The sequence below is a fragment of the Apium graveolens genome, chromosome 3 (assembly GCF_009905375.1).
Source record: "Apium graveolens cultivar Ventura chromosome 3, ASM990537v1, whole genome shotgun sequence".
Taxonomy (NCBI): Eukaryota; Viridiplantae; Streptophyta; class Magnoliopsida; order Apiales; family Apiaceae; genus Apium; species Apium graveolens.
The window spans coordinates 30,716,048-30,742,059 of NC_133649.1; the positions used below are offsets into that span (position 1 = coordinate 30,716,048).

Consider the following 26,012-nt stretch of genomic DNA (forward strand, 5'->3'; position numbering starts at 1 on the left):
ACTTCAATGGCACAGAGATACATTTTTGTACTTTGAGAGATCAGGTGTATTTTTTGTGAAACTTTAAGGGTCAAAGTGTGATAAACCCTTAAATAGAAAAAATATTGTATTGATTATTAACTAATAAATAATATAATTTTATGATATTAGATTTGTGAATAATGAGAGAGCGACTCATTGAAGTAAACATATTTAATAAAATAATGGTTTTTTAAACTTCTTGATTTATTATATGTACATATCTATTACATATATAATAGAGTAAGTAGGGGGTACATTGAGATATTTTATTTCTTATAAAATTACTAAATTACTCATCATAGTTATATATATTAATGACTTTTCATTAAATATAACTGTATTAATTACATCTAAGTTAATATTGAATGTCTATTTATTACTCTTTCATAATTTAATATTAATAATTTATAACTATGTATATAGATTATATTTATCTTTATATAATTTTTACACTAGACATGATTATAACACAATATTTGATTTTTTTTATATTTTGAGTGAATATATTAAATAAAAAGACTATTTTTTAGATGAAAAATATATTTTTGTTTACGAAGAGTATAAATTATTTTTAATTTGAGTGGTAGGAAGGATGATCATAAAAATAAACGTAAACAAAGATCCGCGCGAAATTTTTAAAAATAAATGTAATATAATGTTCAAAGGTTTAAAATTATTTATATATAAAAATATCAAATATATAAGAAAAATAGTTCAACAAACTCTGGGATCGGAGATCATTCATCTCACAATACATACTTCGGTCTTGATCAATATTCATGTAATATATTTATCGCACATTCCACAAAAAAATACATCATATTTTTAAAAAAATTTGCAATACATTCGTATTTTGAACAAGCTCATGCGAAAAATAGTTCAACAAACTTACAATACATATTTCGGTCAAGATCAATAATCATGTATTTTATCGCACATTCTGCAAAAATTACATCATCTGCGTTTTTAAAAAATAGCAATTTATTCGTATTTAGAACAAGTCTGTGCCCTACACGGGCCAATGAGGTAGTTTTTCATAATTTAAGAATGACCAAAATGAGATAAGAAATACAAAAAATGGACTATTTTAGAAAGCCGATGCGAAGCGTGGCTTAGTAACTAGTTACAGAAAAGAGAAGTATTTAGCTACACATAAGAGATATATGAAACTAAATTTTTTTATTGCCAGTAACATATGAACTCTTTCAGTACAAAAGGCCCCTTATTTACAAGTTCTCTATTTTATCAACATTACTAATATAATATTTAAAAAATAGTACACTGATTTAATTTTCTGGCCTTCAGACATCACCCTTTTAACATCGGTTGAAAAAATCACCAATGTAAAAAATAACTTTTACATCATTTATTTTCAAAGAGATGTTAAATATATGTTTTTACATCAGTAATTTGAAAAACCGTCGTCTAAATATATTTTTTCAAAAATAAAAAAATGCTTTTTGCATCGATTTTTTTGCAAACGATGTTAAATGACTCACTTTCACATCGGTTGTTTAATAACTGATGTTAATGCCTATAATTTACATCGGTTCTTAAGCAACCGTTGTCTGTATGAAAATTTAAAAAAAAATACAAGGCATGGAATAATTCCCCCTCTTTTCTACATCAAAATTTCATTCCTAAATATTCCCCCCTTGGTCTTTTATCTATTTTCTCTTTTCTCTGTTTCCCTCTTTCCACACCCGCTCATATCACACCAAGACCTAAATTCCCAAACACTCATCTATATTTTTCTATCTCTCTATATCTATATCACTCTATCTACTTCTTCTTCTTCTTCTTCCATTCACACACACTCAATCTCTCACACACAGTAAACTAAATTGAGCCATAATTGATGTGTGTAATATTATATGTGCAGATCTAATTTGAGCGCTACAAACTCTAATCGAGTCTTTAGATCGAGTCTTGTAACTTAAATCGAGCCCTAATTTGTAAGTGTTTTTCAAACTTATTTTTGATTTTTGATTTTTGATTTTTATTATTTGAACAGATTTACAAAGATTATGAAAAATACCAGAGTGGTTTTTCTCATCTTCGGCTAGCCCCATTTTTTCTTATGTGTTTTATTGTTATATATTTATGTTGTGTATATGTTGTGTACTTGATGATTTCATGAACAAAATATCTTGGTAGATTTTACTTAGTGAAATTATGTAGCACTCGACGGATAAGGTTCATAGTCCCGACGGATGACTCAATATAGTCCCGATGGATGATGACTTATTATCCATCGAGTGAGTAGCTTATGTAACAATAAGTATGAAGCACATTTCTGCATACACATTGTTTAGAATCTGTAGTAGTACTTAAGTCATGTTGACTTTAGTTATATATGCAGTATAGGTTGATTAATTGTACGTAGATGATGTTTTGTAATTATGCGTAAGTGAAATGAAGTCAAGTGACTGATTGCTACCCGACGGATAAACTACAATGAATTCGATGGATGATCAATAACTTGACGGATGATCAATAACCCGACGGATAAAGAATTCAAATATCTGTTGACAGTGACAACACAGTCACATGCGTCGAGTGGATGCAAATGGAATGTGGTAGCCTATTCAACTGGGTTTTCGAGAACAAAGAAGTATTGCCATTTCCATGCTATTATGAAGATATTCAAAGATGCTGGAATAGAGTAATGAAGTAGCATTGTAATAGACTAGATAGTGTTGTTTTATTATCCTGTCTCATTACTTTATAATCTTGGTGATATATAAACCAAGAAGTAGCAACTAAGGAACTATCCAATCTGAGAAACAAGTAGAGAAACATTTGTAAGCAGAATCCTTAGCATTTCTCTGTATTCTTAGTTGTTCAATTGTTGTAAGCAGCTGTGAGCATTTTGCACACAGGTTTCTCTCGATATATATTATATATCTCTGGTGGAATCATTCAAATCCACTAGAAAGTTTTTAAAGACTCTTGTTTTTAATTACTTGTGTTTGGATTCATTTAAGTAACTATTCTGCATTGTGCTAATCAATTCACACTTATATATATATTCGAATGAGAACATTTTTATTTCAAGAAAAAGTTTCAAGAATTCCATTCAACCCCCCTTCTGTAATTCTTGTTATACTGTTAAGGGACTAACAATTGGTATCAGAGCAAGCTCTTAACTTACAAAGAGTTTAAAGATCAAAACAATTCAGCAAGATGAACAAGAAGGATGTTGGAGTTAAGATCCCTTTTCTGGATAAAGATAATTACCATCATTGGAAGGTAAAGATGCATATTCATTTGCTTTCTCAAGATGAGGCCTATGTTGACTGCATAGAAAGAGGCCCTCATGTTCCAATGAGAGCTGCAACAGGAAACGAGCCATCATTTTTCAAGCCAAGGCATGAATGATCTGATCCTGACATTGAACAAGTCAGGAAGGATAAAAAGGCCATGAATATCCTGTTTAATGGACTTGATGGAGATATGTTTGACAATATTATCAATTGCAAAACTTCCAAGGATGTTTGGGATACAATACCGATCATATGTAATGGCACTGAGCAAGTTAGAGAAAACAAGATGCAGCTACTAATTGAGCAATATGAGCATTTTCATAATGAAGAGAGTGAGTCTCTCACTGACATTTTTAGTAGGTTTCAAAAACTATTAAATGCTCTAAAGTTGCATGGAAGGGTCTATCAGACAAAAGACTCCAATATGCAATTCCTTAGATCTCTTCCAAAGGAAGGGAAACCAATGACAGTCTCATTAAGAAACTCACAAGATTATAAGGAGTTTACTATGGAGAGACTGTATGGCATCCTGAAAACTTATGAGCTTGAAATAGAGCAAGATGAGAGGATGGAGAGAGGAAAGAAGAAAGGAGGATCTATTGCACTAGTTGCTGAGTTAGAAAAAGATAAGGAAGTGAAGATGGAAGCTGTTCAGTCAACTTCAAGGGTCTGTGAAAGCAAGGGCAATGGGCTTGCAGCTGAAAATGAAGATTCTTTTAGCCAAGATGACATGGAAGACATTGATGAACACCTAGCATTTCATTCCAGGAGATTTTCCAAACTCAAGTTCAAGAAGAACTTTGGACCAGCCAAGCCAAATAGAAACATGGTGGATAAATCAAAATTCAAATGTTTCAAATATGGCTTGGTAGGGCATTTTGCCAGTGAGTGTAGGAAGTCAGATTCCAACAAGAAAAAGTTTGAGCCTGTGGATTATAAGCAAAAATACTTTGAGCTGCTCAAACAAAAGGAAAGGGCTTTCATAACACAAGAAAATGACTGGGCAGCAGATGGTCTGGATGAAGATGAAGATGTCAGCTATGTCAATCTAGCCCTAATGGCTAAGTCTGATGAAACAGAAACAAGTTCTTCAAGTAATCAGGTAATTACTACAAACCTTGCACATTTATCTAAAGCTGAGTATAATGATGCTATAAATGACATGTCTACTGAGTTATATCATTTACGTATTACACTTAAGTCTCTTACTAAAGAAAATGCTAAAATCAAAGAAAACAATTTATTTTTGAGTGAGAGAAATAATGTGCTTGAGTCTCAGTTCATTGATTTTGAAAAGTTAAGAATTGAGTGTAAGATTGCCAAGGAGGAATTAACTAAGTCCTTGAAGAAAGAAGAAATTTTGAAGAAGCAGCTCGAGCGTGAACAGGAGGTGATTAAGGCATGGAAAATATCTAGGGATGTCCATGCTCAAATCACCAAAGTTCAAGGAATTGAGTCTTTCTGTGATGCAGCCTGGAAAAAGAACAAAGAGAAACTAGAACCAAATTTGGTGGATGGAGTGCTAACAGATGTAGACTCGACGGATGATGAGGATCATCCGTCGGATAACAAAAAGGGTTATCTGTCGAATGATTAAAACCATCATCCGTCGGCTGTAAGTAAGCCTATCAGTAAAGCCAAACTTGTTAAGCTGAATTAGAAGTATGGTTCTGTTTCCAAGAACTTTGTTTCAGGAGAATCGAGTCAGGTTAAGAAAGGGAAAAAGACTAATGTTGGTCACATGACTGTCAAACAGTTAAGTGACAGACTTGAAAAGATTGAGGTAAAAACAGAGGCTAAAAGGAAAAACAATAGAAATGGTAAAGTAGGGATTAACAAACACAATAACCACACACCCGATAAATATGCTCCTAGAAAAATCTGTGTCAAGTGTGGTAGTGTAAATCATCTGTCTGTCAATTGCAAATCTGTCATGCCTACTTCCATGTCTGTGCCACCTCACTTTCCTAACATGAATACCATGCCTCCCATGCCTATTATAATAACCCCAATTTTTGGAAAATTTTGAAACATGGATGAATAGTAACTTTTGCTGATGATGATGATTAAGGAAAATTATCAGATCACGCTATATAGGAGTACTGTTATGGAAATTCTAAGATCGTATTAGTACTCCATAAAGTAATAAGTGTATGTAAAGATCATCAGAATCCAAATCCGAACATTTTGATTTTTTCCCGAAAATCCACCAGATACCGAAAGAATTGAGTATAAGGTGACGGGATAAAAATGATTTAAATTCAAGGATTTTAAGAGGGGATCATAAAAAGGAATATAAAATATTGAGAAAGGTTTAGGGGAACCCAAGTAATAAGATCCCGGATATGATCTCTCAAACGACGAACGAGAACGAAAGTTAAGCGAACCGTAAAACAAATAAGCGACCAAGAGACAAGCTTGTACAAGAAGCCAAGGATTGTGACATCATCAAACCACAAGGAAGAGACATGTGGCAATTGGATGACATAAGAATGATGACCTAAGCATGACAAAAAGAAGTGTGTTGTTGGTTGATTGTGAGCCATTCATTTTTTACCATGGTAAATCCTCAAAATTAGCCAAGCCATAAACAAAGAAACAAAACAAAAAAATCATAACATAAACTTGACTTTTCATTTTAAAGAAGCAAGCTTTCGGCCAAAACCAGAGCAGCAACTTCAAACTATCATATCTCCCTCAATACTCACTCAAATAGTATTTTCTATAGCTCTTTGGAAAGGTATTGAGATGGCCTACAACTCCTGTTCATAAGTCTCATCCAAATAAGCATGGTAAGACCCTCGTTTTGACAGATCTTTCAATCTGACTTTTAGAAACTTCAAAACCTAACTTTGTGTTCTTAATTTCTTTGGAAAGATCAAGCTTGTAGGAGGTTAGATTAAGGCTACCTAAGGCTTCCTAGAAACTTTAACACCTACCAAGGAAGATATCAACTTCAAACCCTAGCTTTGATTTTATGATTCCATTAAGTTTTATTGAAGCATTGTTAGTATTAAGGCTTGATCTTTGATTATAAGTAGTTTTGGTGGATTTGTATTGGTTTTGAATATTGGGTCTTTGATTGGTTGGATAAATTGGTAAAACTTGGAGTTGGGGACTGAGTTTGTAGTATGATGGTTGAATATTTTTGTATTGGTGGTTGTGAGTGAATTGATGAAAATTTAGAGTGTTAATTAAATTGGAAATCGCGTAAACATAAATGTCATAATGCCTGATTTTCCTTAACTGTTCTGTTCTTAACTTTAGGAACCCTGAACTCACTGAAAGATTCTAACCTTTGCAATTTTTAGATAGTTCATGTTATGAGCTTCGTTTTGATATGTGGTTCGCTTGAATCCGATGTACGATTTAGGAGAAACGACCGTTTTAAGTAACGGCATTTCGCGAACGAACCATTACCCCTCGCCTTACTTTAAAAACTTTGTTAAGGCCCTTATATGACTAATTGGAGTATGAAACAATTATTTAAAGTGGGTTAGGCAGTTGGTAGGGGACTCGCGAAAGAATCGCCTTAAAACCCTTAATGGTTAATTTATTAAAAATGGTGGAGCCAAGGGTACTCGAGCGACTTAAGTGAATTGTTAAGTGCAAAAGCGAACGTTAGGGTCTAATTGGTTAAAGTATAGATTCATAAGCGACTTTGGTTTAATTCTAACTTATATATTATTTATAGGTTACCAGACTCGTCCCAAGCCTTTTATCACCCCCAGTCGCTCAGGCAAGTTTTCTACCCGTTATACTGTTGTTGTGATTTAAATATATGTATACGCATTATCTTGTGATAAGTGCATGATTGTTATTAGCAAATTTTGCGATATATTGGAGCATGCTGATATGGTATATATGCATGTCTGTTTTGGAATCTTGATATCTAATTGTTGATTCAATTGCTTATAAGTTGCATAATACCTATGCTAGAGATAAGCAGTAGTTGCGTATACCCTTAGTATAGGGGACCCAAAGGTGAACATATTTCTAAACCGGGAGTCGATGTTCCCGAGTATAATATATATATATATATATATTTTTATATATATATATATAGATATAGTTTTCAAAACTATTAATCGAATAAGGTTTATTCGATAACTTTATTTTATTTAATGAATATTATTTTGAATATTCATTCGAGGACTTATGACTCCGTTTAGTTTATTTAATAAATATTATTTTGAATATTCATTCGAGGACTTAAGACTCCGTTTATTTTATTTAATGAATATTATTTTGAATAGTCATTTGAGGACTTATGACTCCGCTTATTTATTAAATAATATTCTTTATTTTATTAAACAATGATGTTTCGATAATCAAACTTATTTTTGACTATTTAAATAATGATCGTACTTTCGTATAAGTATATCTTTGGTTATTTATTATTCATTTCAAGTATGAGTTTTAAAACTTCTACTTCGATTATTTTTATAAGGATTATCCTTATGGGAATATTATTTAAATAATAATATTAAGATATTTTCTAATATATCGGGACTGATTTATTTTATTAAATCAGCATTACTCCAAACATTCGTAAAAATATTTTCGAGTCTTCAAAATGATTTTAAAAGTTAGAGCGGATCCCAAAACTCGTTTTCAAATTTAAGATCTTCCTTTCGAAGGGGACTTAAATACTCGCTCAAAAATCTGAGGGATCCGGCTCCGTGATGTATTTTTTCATTCGCAACAAGGTTACTGTTTTGATAAAAGAGTTTTTGATTACTTACCCAACACTCGGGAAGTAAAATTCTTGGAATAAGTTAATCCATTAATAGGCATCGCCTGGGAAATATCGGTGAGTTTTTCTTTCCAACTAGATGCGACTTCTTGGTGGAGTCGTATCAACAAGTTCCTACTTGGGGAAAGGGGAGACGAGCTTTACGTTTCAGAGTCAAGGATTTCATCTGAACTAGGAGTGGCGTAAGTGGTCGAATGGCGCCGGCCCAGCCTTATTTATTGGCCCAAATAGCCCGGAAGTTCCGTTAAGACGGTCCATTCCTTAGGAGTCCAGTGTTCGGTTGACAAGTAAATCCGACTGTTCTCCTCTACATGTAGAAAATGGTGGGGTTGCACTACTGCGACTGATCATCGTGAGTGGTCTTCCTGGCGCGGAAAACTCCCGTAATGAGTTCATCATCCAATTGGATATTTCTGCAACACTACCCAGAGCACTTCGATAGAAAGGCTACGGCTGGGCGATTGTTGAGTGTTGGCAGGGTCGAGTTTTTAAAATGATGTTTTCATCAAATGAAGTATCTCGTAACTTCATTTCATTTTGATGATATTTCAAAGATTGATTCTATACAAGTTTTGTTGTGTAGCTTCATCTATGGGATGAACTATTTATACCTTAAACGGTGGTAGTTCAAGTAGTATTCGAAAAAAGATATAAGTATATTGGAGTATCTTGTAACTTCATCTTTTCAACTTATATCTAGTTAATGATTATCTTATGAATGACAAAGGTTTTCAGAAAAACGTTGAGACAAGGTTAGATATATGAGATCACCTTGCAACGATATTTTTATACAATTATAAACTGGAACTCTGTGTATATTATACATGTCAGAGGATTTCAAAGATTATGAAAAGTATATATGTATATATATACATAATATTTTGCGACTTGGTCGTATTAAGATATCAACTTGGTTCATTTCTTCTTGACCAAGAATTTCATGAGTACTATGAGCATGCTCATATATTGTTAATTATTATACATATTATTTCAGTGGGCTTGTTGCTCACCCTTGCATTCTTCTTTCATCACACAACATCAGATAGACAAGATGAATAGGACCAAGATCCCAATTCGCGAGCGGATAGGAAACGTTTTGCAGTTTCCTATAGGCGTTGATGTCGTTGTAGCTGAGGAAGGAACTACCAATAGGCTAGGCTTTCAACTTTTGATGTACCGGACTTATGTATCTTTATGAATTGTAATAATGGCAAAGAAATGTAAATTTATTCAAAAACCCTTTTAAGGTGTAATGGAATATAATTGTGGAATAAAATGACTCGTGTTATTTTTGGATATTCATCTCTAAGACTATAACTTGTGGTGTGTGTGTTTATTGTGGGGTCACAGTACGGAGTAGTTGATTGTTTATTAAGATTGGGTGTTATTAAGGGAAATGGAACTCGTGACAACCCGGATTCCCGACCCCGGATTTGGGGGTGTTACACCTATGAATGCTATGTCTACGCAGAATATAAATGCACAGTTTGCTAACATGCCATTTGCACCTAATCCTTATTATGCTGCATATAGTATGCCACAAATGCCATTTAGCATGCCTTATTGGAATAACATGTTTACTAATAGCATGCCATTACCTGTTGATTATAATATGCATGATAATTCTGTTGCAATGAATGGTTTCAAAGGCCCAACTCAAATGACCAAGGATGAATCTGATATCCCCAAGTCAAATGAGATAAAGCCTAAGAAACAGAAAAAGAAAGCTAACAAGGCAGGACCCAAGGAAACCTGGGTACCAAAATCAACTTGATTTGATTTTAATGTGTGCAGGGAAATAGAAAGAATCTTTGGTACTTGGATAGTGGTTGTTCAAGACACATGACTGGTGATTCTACCCTGCTCACAGAGTTTAAGGAGAGAGCTGACCCAAGTATTACTTTTGGAGATGACAGCAAGGGTTATACTGTGGGATATGGCTTGATTTCAAAGGACAATGTCATCATTGAGGAGGTTGTCTTAGTGGATGGTCTCAAACACAATCTGTTGAGTATCAGCCAGCGTTGTGACAAAGGCAACTCAGTAACCTTCAACTCAGAAGCCTGTGTTGTGACTAATAAAAGAAGCAACAAAGTGGTTCTCACTAGTGTGAGAAAAGGAAATGTGTACCTAGCTGATTTCAACTCATCTAATGCAGAAACTGTTACTTGTCTTCTCAGTAAAGCAAGTCAAGATGAAAGTTGGGTATGGCACAAGAAGCAATCCCATTTAAACTTCAAGACCCTGAATGAGCTAGTAAAGAAAGAACTGGTTAGAGGCATTCCTCTAGTGGAGTTTTCTAAGGATGGACTGTGTGATGCCTGCCAAAAAGGGAAGCAGATTAAAGCATCATTCAGGAAGAAACTTGATTCAACAATTGAAGAACCTTTGTAACTACTACACATGGATTTGTTTAGACCAGTCAATATGTTGTCTATCTCAAGGAAAAGATTTTTCCTAGTAATTGTAGATGACTTCTCAAAGTTCTCTTGGACATATTTCCTAAAGTCTAAAGATGAGGCTAGTGAAATCATCATCAATCACATAAGGCAAGTCAATAATCACCCTGATTTCAAGGTAAGAAGAATCAGGAGTGACAATGGAACTAAGTTCAAGAATTCTATCATGAGAGCATTTTGTGAGGAAAATGGGATTCTGCATGAGTTTTTAGTAGCAAGAACTCCACAACAGAATGGAGAGTGGAAAGGAAGAACATATCACTTATTGAAGCTGCAAGGACAATGCTTGAAGAATCTAAACCGCCAACATATTTCTGGGCTGAAGCTCTTAATACTGCATGCTACACTCAGAATATTTCTTTGGTTAATCAAGCAAGATGCATGACTCCCTATCAATTGTTCAAGAACAAGAAGCCAACTCTAAACTTTCTTCATGTCTTTGGCTGCAAATGCTATATTCTGAGAAATCAAACTAATTAAAATGGGAAGTTTGATGCTAAAGCAGATGAAAGAATTTTTGTTGGATATGTTGTTGGTAAAGCATATAGAGTCTACAATCTAAGAAGCAACATTGTTGTGGAATCAATACATGTTTTGTTTGATGATAAAAAGATTGAAGGACTGCAAGATGGAGATTACAATGAGAGCCTCAAATTCGACAATGTGGAGATAGTTAGTGATGACAGTGACGATGAAAGTGATCAAGAAACAGTATCTAAGGATAATGCAGAAAAATCTACTACAAATGAAGCACAAAACTCAACATTTATCGAGTTGCATAATGCTTGATTCGTCGGGAGGCAATCTGTGTTATCCGCCGGGAGATAACCAGCTTCATCCGTCGGTACACAAAACTCACCATCTGTCAGGTTATCAAGAGAAGCTGGAAATCAAGATAGATCACCTATAGAAAGTTCCCATTTCTCAAATCAAATATCCACAAACTCAGGGGGAGTTTCTAACAATCAAAACTCAATCACACATCAAGACATCAATGAGACCTCTTCATCTAGAGCTAATCCACCACAATAAAGAAAATGGACAAAAGATCACCCTTTTGAGCTTATTATTGGTGATGTTTCTTATAGAGTTCAAACAAGTAGAGCAACTCAAGAAGAATGTCTATACAGCAGCTTTCTTTCCAAGGAAGAACCAAAGAAGGTAGAAGCGGCTTTGTTGGATACTGACTGGATTTTAGCTATGCAGGAGGAGCTAAACCAATTTGAAAGGAATAATGTATGGAAGCTGATGCCCAAGCCTAAAGGAAAGAATCCAATAGATACCAAATAAGTATTCAGAAACAAGATGGATGAAAATGGCATAGTAGTCAGGAAGAAAGCTAGATTAGTTGCTAATGGCTATTGTCAACAAGAAGGAATAGATTTTGATGAAACATTTTCTCCTGTTACAAGACTTGAAGCCATCAGAATCTTCTTAGCCTATCCAGCCCATGCCAATTTCAAGGTCTATCAAATGGATGTCAAAAGTGCCTTTCTGAATGGAGATTTGGAGGAGGAAGTCTATGTCAGTCAACCTCCTGGTTTTGAAGATCCAAATTTTCTAGAACATGTCTATTATCTCTTGAAAGCACTTTATGGACTGAAGCAAACACCTAGAGCTTGGTATGACACTTTATCAAAGTTCCTTTTAGAAAATCACTTCATAAGAGGTACTGTAGATAAAACTTTATTTTTCAGAAATGTTAATGGTTCTAGTATACTTGTTCAAATTTATGTAGATGATATTATTTTTGGCTCTACAGATGAGAAACTTTGCAAAATGTTTGCCAAATTGATGCAAAGTAAGTATGAAATGAGTATGATGGGAGAACTGACTTACTTTCTTGGTTTACAAGTTAAGCAAGTTAGTAATGGAATATTCATTAGTCAAACTAAATACATTTTTGATCTTTTAAAGAAGTTTGATCTAATGGATTGCACATCTGCAAAAACTCTCATGGCCACTGCAACTAAGCTTGAATTAAATACTACTGAAAAGTCTTTGGATATTTCAAGTTATAGGGGCATGGTTGGCTCACTTTTATACTTAACAGCTAGTAGGCCAGATATAATGTTTGCTACATGTTTATGTGCTAGATTTCATGCTGATCCTGGAGAATCTCACTTAATAGCTATTAAGAGAATTTTCAGATATATCAAGGGAACACCAAAACTTGGCATTTGGTACCCTAGAGATTCTGGTTTTGATATAACTGGTTATTCAGATGCAGATTATGCAGGTTGTAGAATTGATAGATAAAGTACAACAGGAACCTGTCAATTGCGAGGAAACAAGCTTGTGTCCTGGTTCAGTAAAAATCAAAATTCAGTTTCTACTTTTACAGCTGAAGCTGAATATATTGCTGCTGGTAGTTGCTGTGCACAAATATTATGGATGAAAAATCAATTGCTAGACTATGGTTTGCAAGTTGAGAGGATTCCTATTTTCTGTGATAACACAAGTGCAATTGCCATCACTGAAAATCCAGTACAACATTCAAGGACAAAGCATATATATATCAAGTACCACTTCATAAGGGAACATATAATGAATGGTACTGTGGAGCTACATTTTGTTCCAAGTGAGAAGCAGCTTGCAAATATCTTTACCAAGCCACTGGATGAATCCACCTTTTCAAGGTTGGTAAGTGAGTTAGGTATGCTTAATTATTCCTAAATCTATATGAGTTAATTTGCAAGTTGAAATGCAGCCAGAAATTTAATTGATTTCTCAGTCTAGGATGAAATTTTGGCTTAGTCAAAATTTAAATCTCGACGGATGATCTTTATCCATCGAGTTTGATCATCCATCAGTATACTATTTGCTAATAAAAATCAATTATTTTTCTGGAATATTTTATGACTCGACGGATAACCCTTTATCCTCAACCGTCGAATTGTCTTAATCTTAGCCGTTAATTCCCTGTACATTATCCATCGAGTATACTTACAATTTGTAAGCATAACACGACGGATAATGGGTGGAATTTTTACATTTTATTTTTAAACGGCTATTTTAGGCAATTTCTATTGGTTACTTTATTTTACTTTTTTAACAGTTATTTTTGAGATAGTATAAAAGCGTATTTCATTTCAACCGCTTTTCTTTTATCATTCTCAATTCAACTGCTCTAATTTCATTCTCTCTCAAAGCACTTACTCTTTTTCTCTTCAAGCTCTTATTCTCTAACAATGGCACATGTTGTAAAGATTATGTCTCAAACTGGGTTCATTTATGAGAAGAACAATTTCACTGCACCAGTGAACAAGGGTATTCAGCAATCTGGTGACTATCACAAGATGATGGACTTTGTGAAGAATTGCAAGCTCAATTATGCTATGCTGGAATCACCCACAATCTTCTGTGAAGTTGTTGAAGAGATGTGAACCACTGCTACCTACAACTCAACAAATAAGATAATCACACTCACCATTAAAGGTAAAGAGTTTTGTATTAATAGTGATGTTATAAAAGCATGTTTCAAGATTCCTGATAACACTGTGACCTCACCACACACTGACACTGATATAATCAATATGCTTAATTCCATAAACTATGCTCTTTCTACTTCTAAGTTAAGTGACATTAGGAGAATGGGTCTTAGGAAAGAATGGAGTTTTATGTGTGATGTTGTGACAAAGGTCTTTCAGGTAAAGTCAGTAATTTTGATTCAGTCAATATCTCAATGCTTAACATGCTCTACATGCTAGTTACAGATAAATTCTATAATTTCAGTGACCTTGTCTTGTTTGAGTTAGGCTTTAAATTAGGAGAGTTAAATAAAAGAGGTAAAAATGTGTATTATGCTAGCTTCTTTATGATGTTAGCTAACCACCTCTGTGAAGAGATTGTTCTTGAAAACCCTAACAACACACTAGATTGTAAAGTTCAAGAGAGAAGGCTCATTGCAGATTTGAACAGGGCCAATCATCACAAGGATGTGCCATTGTTCTATTTTCCTGTAATGCAAGCACCTTAGGTAAGTGAGGTAAGTTCATCTATCCCTACCATTATTCCAACCTCACTAATTTCGTTGAGTTCCAGTGTGGCTATGGCAACTGTGTCAATGACCAAACAGTTGCCCACCCAAGCTACCAAAACTGCAAAAATTTTCAAACCCAAATCAAAGAAAGCTCCCTCTGGTATCTCCCAAGAGATGCCAGTTGAAAAATCCACTAAAACCAAAGAGGGGAGTGTGAAGGAGGGCAAGATGGGTGAGGGAAGGGGTGAACATAAAAGAAACCCCAAGAATAAGGTTGGAGAGTTGAGTGGATCCCAGCCTATCCACACTGCAGTTTCCCAACAAACTGCAGTGATTAAAAAGGATAAAAGCTCATTTCTAGCTGCATCCTCCCAAATGGATGTAGTTATTGAACAAAGCTCTAAACCAAGAGCAAATGCCAAGAGGATTAGGGACATAAGCTCACCCCAAAATTATGCCAGAAAGAAGAAATTTAAAACCCTTGGGGATGCACAGGGTACACACACTGTGCAAACTGGTGCTAAAGACACAGTCACTGCACCTTCACAAATTCAGTTTGATGTGGCTTCAATAAATGTGGAGTCACGGCCAAAATCTCCAGTCATAGAAGCACCTCAAACACCAAACTCACCAACAAATTCTCTGGATGTAGACATGATAAACACATCAATTCTTGATTCCACTTCTTTAACTCTGTTGGGGAAGCCAAAATCTAGTGCAAGTGAGCATCATCTTTTAGATGATTTGTTGGCTCACTTGCCAGTTCTTTCAAGAACTGTTGTATCATCTGTGCCCAAAATATCTTCAATCAGCACAGAGTCAGCAATAGTTTCTATTCCCAGTTCATTCATTTCTACTCTCTCGACGGATATTGCTCATCCGTCGAGTAGTGATTGTATCCCGACGGATAAGCTTAACAGCAGTTATCCGTCGGATAGCAAAACCACGCACTCGATGGATATCACTCATCCGTCGAGTATCTCTGCACAGCTTCAAACTTCATTTATTTCAAGTGCAGAAGATTTAGTGGTTGTACAGTCACTCTAAGGTTTGAGAGAGAAGAGTGTTTTGAGTGAGAGTCTGGGTTGCTCCCAGGAAAAAGGAGAGGAAATGAGTGAAACTATGTAATCCATTTCTTTAGGATTTGGCAAAAGAAAGTGAGAGGAGTCCCACCTTAGTAGGTGAAGGTGAGGGTGTGAGGGTGGGGAGCCAGGGTGAGACCCTGATGCAACAACAGAGAGAAAACGAGAGAAATACAGGTACGGGAGCTATAAGGATGGATGTCATTGCTAGTGAGTCAATGAATGTCCAGGATGTAGACAGGGAGGGACTATCTCAGCATCCTACAGCTGTTATAGATTCCACCTCCCTTGATGCTGAGGCATTTACTCACCCTGTTTCAGCTTATCAACATCTAGCTGAACAAGGCAATGACAAAGCAGAAATGATGCTAAATTTGGTGCATACCACACAGTCTATGATGAGAGCTAAGGATGACATCACAGCTTTGCCTTCTACAGCTGGTGATGTGGACTATGAGACTGGTGGATCATCTGATTTCTTTAGTGATGGGTGTGGGGATAGTGAAGATAAGGCAATGGATATAGGGGAGAAGTAGGTTCAAGTTCAAGATCAGGTATGCCATCATGGGCATTTTTAAAGCACTGTGATGAGCACTACTTCAAGACAACCCTGATCCAGCTAATCAATCAGACAAATACTGCTCTTCAAACCACTACTAATGCCAGCACCAAGAAGCTCCTTCAGGCACATCTAGCCTCCCTGCAACTTCAAAAATTCAAGGCTTCCAACATGCTAGGGATGTAAACACCATGAAGAATGATACTGAGGAGATGAAGAAGGCCATTTCAGACAAGATGGATTCTAAACTTCCAGAGGCTACAATGCTTGACATCAAGAGGCAATTAAGGAAAAATTCTGATCAGTCAACCAAGATAGATGCCTTGGACACAAGAATGTCAGCCATGGAAGCATCTTCAACAGCCATTCATCTTCATCAAGCTCAACAGACAAATTTACTTCAAAAATTGATGGCTGCTCAAACCCCCTCCTCCAATCAACTTGATGATAAAAAAAAGGGGGAGAAAGGATCAAGTGAGGGGGATAGACTTCATATCCAAATCAGTAAACTAATTGTGCCTTCAATTACTATCCCAAAGCCACCGGTTACAGACAGTATAGATCTGATCAATATAGCAGCAGCCAACATAAGAGCAGCTGATAAGGCGAAGTTAAGTTTAGTCAACTGGGAGAAGATTGATGAGGAAATACAAAAGAAGTTTGAACTTGTCAAGGATCCAGTTTAGTCAGCCATCCATCACTCTCAAGTCAAGCAAATTAGTGTGAATGAGATGAGCATGAACTATCTTGAAAGAAGACAACCATTATGCATCAAATCTCCAAAGGCTGAAACAATTTTGAAACCAAGGGTAAACTACTCAAAATCATCATTGAAGAACCCTAAGCCTGATGAAAAAAAGCTTCTGTCAAGGTTAATTTCTTTCTACAAAGATCCAGTTGATTCAGCTTCTAAAAGAAGAATTGCTAAAATTTTCAGGAATGGGAAAGAAATTTGTGTGGTGGCTGGACATCCTCAATTTGCTCAAGAAAAGAGAGAAGAAAAGGCTAGATTAAAGCAGTAAAAGAAGCAAGTTGCTATGGATGCTAAAAGGACTAAACAAAAGAAAGATCAAATTGCTATCTTGGCCAAGCTACATGCTGTAAATTCATCACAACAAATCCCTTCTCAGCCATCTGAAGTTATTGAATCAAAGAAGCAAGTTGAAAAATAGAAGAAATCTCCAAGAATCAAGGAATTGGCCAAAAAAACTAAAAGGAAACTGGACATTGTTGATAAGAAATTGGAGAATCAGTTTCCCAAGGAATCCACTCCAACTACAACTCAAGCATCAAAACCCTCTGTGGTATTTAAAGATATCAAAGTGGTGGATCCTTACAGGAATATCCATGGTGAACCTATAGTGCCTAAGGATGAACCAGTAGAATGGGAGAACATACCAATTCATGACTTCTATTTTCCAATCCTTAACAAGCCAAAGAGAAAAAAGTCAAGAGTAGTCAAGAAAGTGAAGTTGTCACCTCTCAAATCCAAATCTCTAGTCAAAGCTCAATCTAAAGTCAGTAAGGGAGATTACATGTACTTGTGTGACATCAAAGAATTTTATGATCTAAACCTCTATCTAGATGAACTAGATGAAGTGAGAGGAATTGATGCATATAGAAACATACCTGAAAGGTTAGTGTTCAAGTACAAAGGAGGAAAGGAGATTCAGTGGCCACTTCACAGGATCCTTCAAGAAAGCCAAGCTGTACTGATTAAAGTATATTCATCCTTCAAGAAGAACTTTGGGTTCAATATTACCGCAAGAAGATTGGTACCGAAGAAGATTGAAGAACTAAGGAATGTTAGAGCTAAAGATGCACTCCCAAAGACTCTAATTATTCCCTACACAGGGAGAAGAGTGCATCTAAGGCCCTACTGGCTGATGGAGTTCATGGATGACAAAGGAGTGAGAAGATTTTTCAGATTAGAAGATCAATTGAGCATCTTCAGCAATGAGACTCTTTTGGAAATGCAAGGAAAGTTAAATCTCTCAGAATCTGATGAACTAGAATTCCACGGGCAGCTCCAAAATCAGATTGAGGAAAACAACAAAAAGCTTGGAAAGAGATCCAGACCTTCATGGTACTAGATAAATCTGCTCAGGCTAGAGGAGCATCTTGAAAATGACTATGAGCAAAACTTTGTACATTTTTTTAATTGAAGCACTTTTCAGTAATATCTACTTTCTTTTAATGTTTTATTTTTAAGATGTTTTGTTATCTTCAAGTGTCTCTTAATTTATGGCTACAATTCCAGTAGATATAAATTGGGGAAGATTGTTGTGTATATGTTGTGTACTTGATGATTTCATGAACAAAATATCTTGGTAGATTTTACTTAGTAAAATTATGTAGCACTCGATGGATAAGGTTCATAGTCCCGACGGATGACTCAATATAGTCCCGACAGATGACGACTTATTATCCATCGAATGAGTAGCTTATGTAAAAATAAGTATGAAGCACATTTCTGCATACACATTGTTCAAAATCTGTAGTAGTACTTAAGTCATGTTGACTTTAGTTAGATATGCAGAATAGGTTGATTAATTGTATATAGATGATGTCTTGTAATTCTGCATAAGTGAAATGAAGTCAAGTGCCTGATTGCTACTCGACGGATAAACTACAATGAATTCGACGGATGATCAATAACCCGATGGATAAAGAATTCAAATATCTGTTGACAGTGACAACACAGTCACATGCATCGAGTGGATGCAAATAGAATGTGGTAGCCTATTCAACTGGATTTTCGAGAACAAAGAAGTATTGTCATTTTCATGCTATTATGAAGATATTCAAAGATGCTGGAATAGAGTAATGAAGTAGCATTGTAATAGACTAGATAGTTTTGTTTTATTATCCTGTCTCATTACTTTGTAATCTTGGTGATATATAAACCAAAAAGTAGCAACTAAGGAACTATCCAATCTGAGAAACAAGTAGAGAAACATTTGTATGCAGAATCCTTAGCATTTCTCTATATTCTTAGTTGTTCAATTGTTGTAAGCAGCTGTGAGCATTTTGCACACAGGGTTCTCTCGATATATATTATATATCTCTGGTGGAATCATTCAAATCCACCAGAAAGTTTTTAAAGAATCCTGTTTTTAATTACTTGTGTTTTGATTCATTTAAGAAACTATTCCGCATTGAGCTAATCAATTCACACTTATATAGATATATTCGAGTGAGAACATTTTTATTTCAAGAAAAAGTTTCAAGAATTCCATTCAACCCCCCTTCTATAATTCTTGTTATATTGTTAAGGGACCAACAATTTATATTAATGATTTATGCTTTGATGTGATTTATTTTAACGTATTTTGATTTTGTGCAATTTTATTTTACATTTATATATTTTACTTTTGATTTATGAGTTTGAGTAAGTTTTTGTAAGTGCACAATTAGGTTAATTTTGATTTATGGTTTTTTGCACTGAAATCATGAAAGCTATATTTCCTGAAGCTTACAATTGGGTTATACGAAGTGATATACGTAGTGAGCCAAATCAATGGGGAATCTTTATTTTATATTATTTTAATCACTCGTCATGTGTCATCTAATTTTGGGCAACCCTTTTTACAATTAGATATCAGATGCAAATGAATTGCTTGCTTATTACTCATATGGTTGATGCATTACGAGGTAAGATGATGGAGCTATTCTATAGACGTAGCAATTAAAAGGCCTTGGTCATAATATCAGAGCATGCATGTGGGTTTTTTTATATGAAAATCGTTTTTAAGGGCACAAGGAGTGGTTGGTGAGTAACAACTTATAGTTCAACGAGATATAGGTTTAATTTTTCCTTTTCGGATATATGACTGTCCAGATGTATGTCAAAATTATTTTATTATAATGTCATAGTGACAAAATTAACCATCCTGCTTGAACTTTTATATCATCATAGTTTTTTCTATGAATAAGATTGAATTAATTTTTCTTGAATTATTGATAATCATTTATAAGTGTTGGTCATTCTGGCTGAAGAGAATTATTTGGGCCAGCAATAATCATCACCTTGTAAAACTGATTAGATATTGCTTGGAGGAAGAACATCGCCTTTTGGTGTATGAATTCATGGAAGCTTTGAAAATCATTTATTTAGGAATGAGTTTTCTTTTTGTTGCTAAACTATTCAGGAGTGAGTTCTTATTTCCTTATAGCTTCTACTGAAATTATAACAGGATACAATGCAAAACTTTCTGACTTTGGACTGGCCAAGGATGGGCCAACAAGTGATAAAAGCCACAGTTTCCACCAGGGTTATGGGTACTTACGGATATGCAGCCCCTGAATATCTGTCCACTTATACGATATGGTTCTCTAACTCTTCTAGGTTTTTAATTTTTGTTTCTTGTTCTCGTATCTGGAGTTCTAGAAATAATTTGTGTATGTACTCATTGTGCAGAAAGTTAGAAACTTTTATTTATATTAAACCTATGTATAAATGGTAGTTTACTTTCTTTTTTTAAAATTTTACTCAAGTTTTTTTTTTTACTTCTGCAGGATCATTTATAATTTAAGATAATTTTTTTAATGAATGAATTAGTTTTTTTCTTCAAATCTTATATTCTCACCTATTTTCATGGTGAAGAAATGGAGTTTGTAATAGAGTAGCAGAAATACTCAACTGAGCTTGATTACCTTCATGATTTTAATGCTCGCTTAATTTGATTAATTTTAGTATCCAGATAATATATCACCTTTCTTTTAATAGTTCATGTTCAGCTTGGAACCAGATGTGCTATAAATAAAAATGATTGTGGAATTATGTCTCTCTTTCCCGACAATAGGATTTTATGTATATAGTGATTGTCCATTTATTTTCTTTGAATGTGTGTATGTGTTTTAGGTCATTTGACTTCTAGAAGCGACGTTTACAGTTTTTGTGTGGTTCTTTTCGAGGTAATATCTGGATGGAACATAATTAACAAGAATAGGACACCCGGAGACCACAATTTGGTGGAGTGGCAAAAACCTTACCTTGGAAACAAACACAAAGTCGTCTTCCACATTGTTGACAGTTGTCTTCAGGGACAATATTCTTTGGATGTAGCACATAAGGCTACTAACCTGGCATTTCGATGCATATCGACGAAACCAAAGTATATGCCACGTGTGGATGGAGTGGTTAAAGAATTTAAGCATTTTCAAAATTCCAAGGAAGCAGGAAATACTCACAGAAATCCAAACAGCCAACCAATACATCACAGACGAAGTGCTGGTGATGTTACATATGTAAAAAGTATTGCATATCCACGATCATTGACATTTCCCCTTTATACCAAGTAAATTAATATTGCTTAATTAGCATCTTCTTCTTCCTACTGAAACTATTGTAAAGCTGTGATTTTGTTGTCTAAGAATATAAATCAGTTATGTATGCTCTTTGTAACGATATTATTTCTGAGTTTGACTCATAAGTATCAATAGATGATCACTTTATGATGTCTCTTTTCTATTTTTTATACAAGAAGTAGAAAAAATGGTTAAAGAATGTACAAAAGAAATATGGCACGCGATATAAGAGCATCACATGATTGTGGTTCACGGCAAGCATGAGAATATGGTTCCCTCCTTCGGTATATACTAGCTACAATAAGCTTGATAATGTAGAAGTTTTGAAAATCATGTTTTTGATTTTGTTGTTCTGCACTAAAATCCTTTGGATTGGTTTAGTAATGATAATTAATGTTTTGGTTATTTAAATATGACAGTGTTGGTTAATTTATATTTTTGACATTTTTGGTATATGAAGATCATGTAAATATTCAACAATAGTTTATATAATTGTAAACAATATCCAAAATACCTATTTGAATCACAAACTTTCTAAAAAATCGATGTGAAACGATAATTTTCTAGACCAACGAAGACATCAGTTTAAAAATAACTAGACATCAGTTTACAACAAATGTCTATTAACTAGACATCGTCTAAAACCGATGTCTATGTACATATTATACATCAGTGTTTTCAAGGAGCTGATGTCTAGGTTGATATTTTTAAACAGTTTAGGACGGATGTGAAAAAGAAGGAAACCGATATCTGGGATTACATATGACATCGGTTTTGGACCGATGTGAAAAAATTACTTTTCTCAACACCCGCGTAGACGTCGATTTTGAAGGAAATAAATATCAGTCCAAAATTAATATCTATTGACCATTTTCTAGTAGTGTATGCTATCTCGAGTCAAACGAGGAATATTCACGGTACACGAGTCATACTAGGAATAAGATTTTCAATACCTTGCTCCGATGGACCTTGATCTCGATCTGATCTGCGTCATTTGACACAGGATATCGGGGAATTTTTCGGATATGGAACAACGATAGGGAATTAATATATAAATATTTCGAGGATGGGCCAGGCCATAGATTAGTGTCTTCCCCATGCCAGAGATTAGTGTCTTCCAGACCTGATCCCGAGTCCGAACTTTATTTTAAGTGAAAATGGTATTATTAAATATATTCAACTTCATATAGTAGTAATGTTTTTCAAACAAATAATATTTAATTTTTAATCCACTATTTATTTAAATTTTACTCATTGTGATGTAATTTAATAATAATTTTATTTTTTGTTTATTAAAATTATGATAATATCAAAATTTAAATTAGTATTAAAATTTTAAATATTAAATTTATCGTGGTCAGTTGTATTAAAAATACTATTCAAAATTTAATTTTGTTATTAAATTGTTTCTAGTAATAATAATAAAAAGAGGATTTCTCGACTCCGTTCAGGATCGGGTGCGAAAACAACTACGAATTTGAAATGATACAGGGAATCTAGGATTAAAATAATACCTATTCTGAAATGTGGTTAAAAAGATTAATTTTGGGGTTGAATTTTGAAGGGGAGTCCCCACCATGAAATGACGAGATAGTATTCACCGGTCATGCCAAATTGCTAAGTGCGAACCATGCATGTTTTCACTACAAAAAAAACGGGTAAATACAACCGGAGAAAAATCGGTTGTATTTAGTTAAATTCGACCGTTTTCGGTTGTATTTAGCTAAATACAACTGGTTTTTGGACCGGTTATATTCGCTCGAGTAATATTTAGTAAACCGGTTGTATTTAGTACTAAATACGACCGAATAATACAGCCGGCTAAATACCACCGCTTAAATACGACCGGTTAAATACAACCGCTTCCGGTCAAATTTAATTTTTCAGATAAAATTCAAATATCCCGCCCAAATAATTAAATTTAACGATAAAATTCAAAAGCCCGCCCAAACTTTTAAATAATTTTAATTTTATAAATTGTTTTGTTTTATTTTATAAAATGTAAATTCTACCATTAGATTGTTGATTTAGAGAATGAATTTGGTACGTTAGATTTACGTCACGAGAATAGGTGACATGGCACTAAATTCAACTATTATTGATTATATTTAGGAGTGTCAATTTATAAATTCAACTGATAATAGTTGATAATTGATATTAACCATTTTATGTTATGAAAATTAAAATTACTTATAATATATTAGACAAAAATATTATAATTAATTAGTTAATGTTTTTCTTACAAAATATGTAACGTTATAAATATTTTAATTTATTTTAATAACATATTATATAATATTAAAAATTAAATCGTCATTTCTGAATTTTGTATCATATCACTAAAATATATAGATCTTGATCTGTAACGTTAAATTATTCATAAGTATTTTTTACAAATATTAATGAATGAGCCAACCGTACGGATGTCAAAATCAGTATATTTTAGTGATATGACAAAAAATTTAGAAAAAAATAAATATATTTGGTTTGCTTTTTTAACAGTCAACTAGTAATTTGACTCGTACTTTTAATTAGTGTTTAATCCCATATTGATGTTTCGATATTTTTAAAAATATTAATAAATGATCCAACCTTACGGATGTCAAAATCAGTATATTTTAGTGATATGACCAAAACTTTAGAAAAAAAATAAATATATTTAGTTTGCTTTTTTAATAGTCAACTAGTAATTTGACCCGTACTTCTAAATAGTATTTAAACCCATATTGATATTTCGATATTTCTAAAAATACTAATAAATGATCCAACAGTACAGATGTTAAGATCTGTATATTTTAGTGACATGACAAAAATTTTAGAAAAAAATAAATATATTTGGTTTATTTTTTTAACAGTCAACTAGTAATTTGACCCGTACTTCTTACTATTGTTTAATCTCATATTGATGTTTCGATATTTTTAAAATATTAATAAATGATCCAACCGTACGGATATCAAAATCAGTATATTTTAGTGATATGACAAAAAATTTAGAAAAATAAATATATTTGGTTTGTTTTTTTAACAGTCAACTAGTAATTTGACTCGTACTTCTAACTAGTGTTTAATCCAATATTGATGATTCGATATTTTTAAAAATATTAATGAATGATCCAACCGTACGGAAGTCAAAATCTGTATATTTTAGTGATATGACAAAAATTTTAGAAAAAAATAAATATATTTGGTTTGCCTTTTTAATAGTTAAAGAGTAGTTTCACCTTTACTTCTAACTAGTGTTTAATCCCATATTGATGTTTCGATATTTTTGAAAATATTAATGAATGATCCAACCGTACGGATGTCAAAATCAGTATATTTTAGTGATATGACAAAAATTTTAGAAAAAAATAAATATATTTGGATTGTTTTTTTAAGAGTCAACTAGTAATTTGACCCGTACTTTTAATTAGTATTTAATCCCATATTGAAGTTTCAATAATTTTAAAAATATTAATGAATGATCCAACCGTACGGATGTCAAAATCAGTATATTTTATGATTTGACCAAAATTTTAGAAAAAAATAAATATATTTAGTTTATTTTTTTAACAGTCAACTAGTAATTTGACCTGTACTTCTAAATAGTGTTTAATCCCATATTGATGTTTTGATATTTTTAAAAATATTAATAAATGATCCAACAGTACGGATGTCAAAATCAGTATATTTTAGTGATATGACAAAAATTTTAGAAAAAAATAAATATATTTGGTTTGTTTTTTTAACAGTCAACTAGTAATTTGACCCGTACTTCTAAATAGTGTTTAATCCAATATTGATGTTTTGATATTTTTAAAAATATTAATAAATGATCCAACAGTACGGATGTTAAGATCTGTATATTTTAGTGACATGACAAAAATTTTAGAAAAAAATAAATATATTTGGTTTGTTTTTCTAACAGTCAACAATAATTTGACCCGTACTTCTAACTATTATTTAATCTCATATTGATGTTTCGATATTTTTAAAAATATTAATAAATGATCCAACCATACGGATGTCAAAATCAGTATATTTTAGTGGTATGACAAAAAAATTAGAAAAAATAAATATATTTGGTTTATTTTTTTAACAGTCAACTAGTAATTTGACCCATACTTTTAACTAGTGTTTAATCCCATATTGATGTTTCGATATTTTTAAAAATATTAATGAATGATCCAACCGTACGGATGTTAAAGATCTGTATATTTTAGTGATATAACAAAAATTTTAGAAAAAAATAAATATATTTGGTTTGTCTTTTTAATAGTCAAAGAGTAGTTTGACCAGTACTTCTAACTAGTATTTAATCCCATATTTATGTTTCGATATTTTTAAAAGTATTAATGAATGATCCTATCGTACGGATGTCAAATAGTTAAAATTTAAATATTCAAATTACTTACATTTTTCCCGTGAACTTTTTTTTGACAATTTTCATATCTGTATGGTTGAATTATAATTTAAAACAAATACTAAATAAATAGAAACTCAAAATATAATTATTAATTTAACGATAAATATCTAACTACCATAATAATCTTTTTTGCAAGAACCAAAATATAAATTTCGTGTAAATTTTATTCTAT

The 26,012-nt window shown here is 33.4% G+C and overlaps 1 pseudogene; it reads left to right on the top strand.

Annotated features, from left to right (window-relative positions):
• Positions 1-21,429, top strand: part of LOC141714065 (putative serine/threonine-protein kinase PBL10) — a 34,519-nt pseudogene extending 13,090 nt beyond the window's left edge.
• Positions 21,430-26,012: the final 4,583 nt, after the last annotated feature.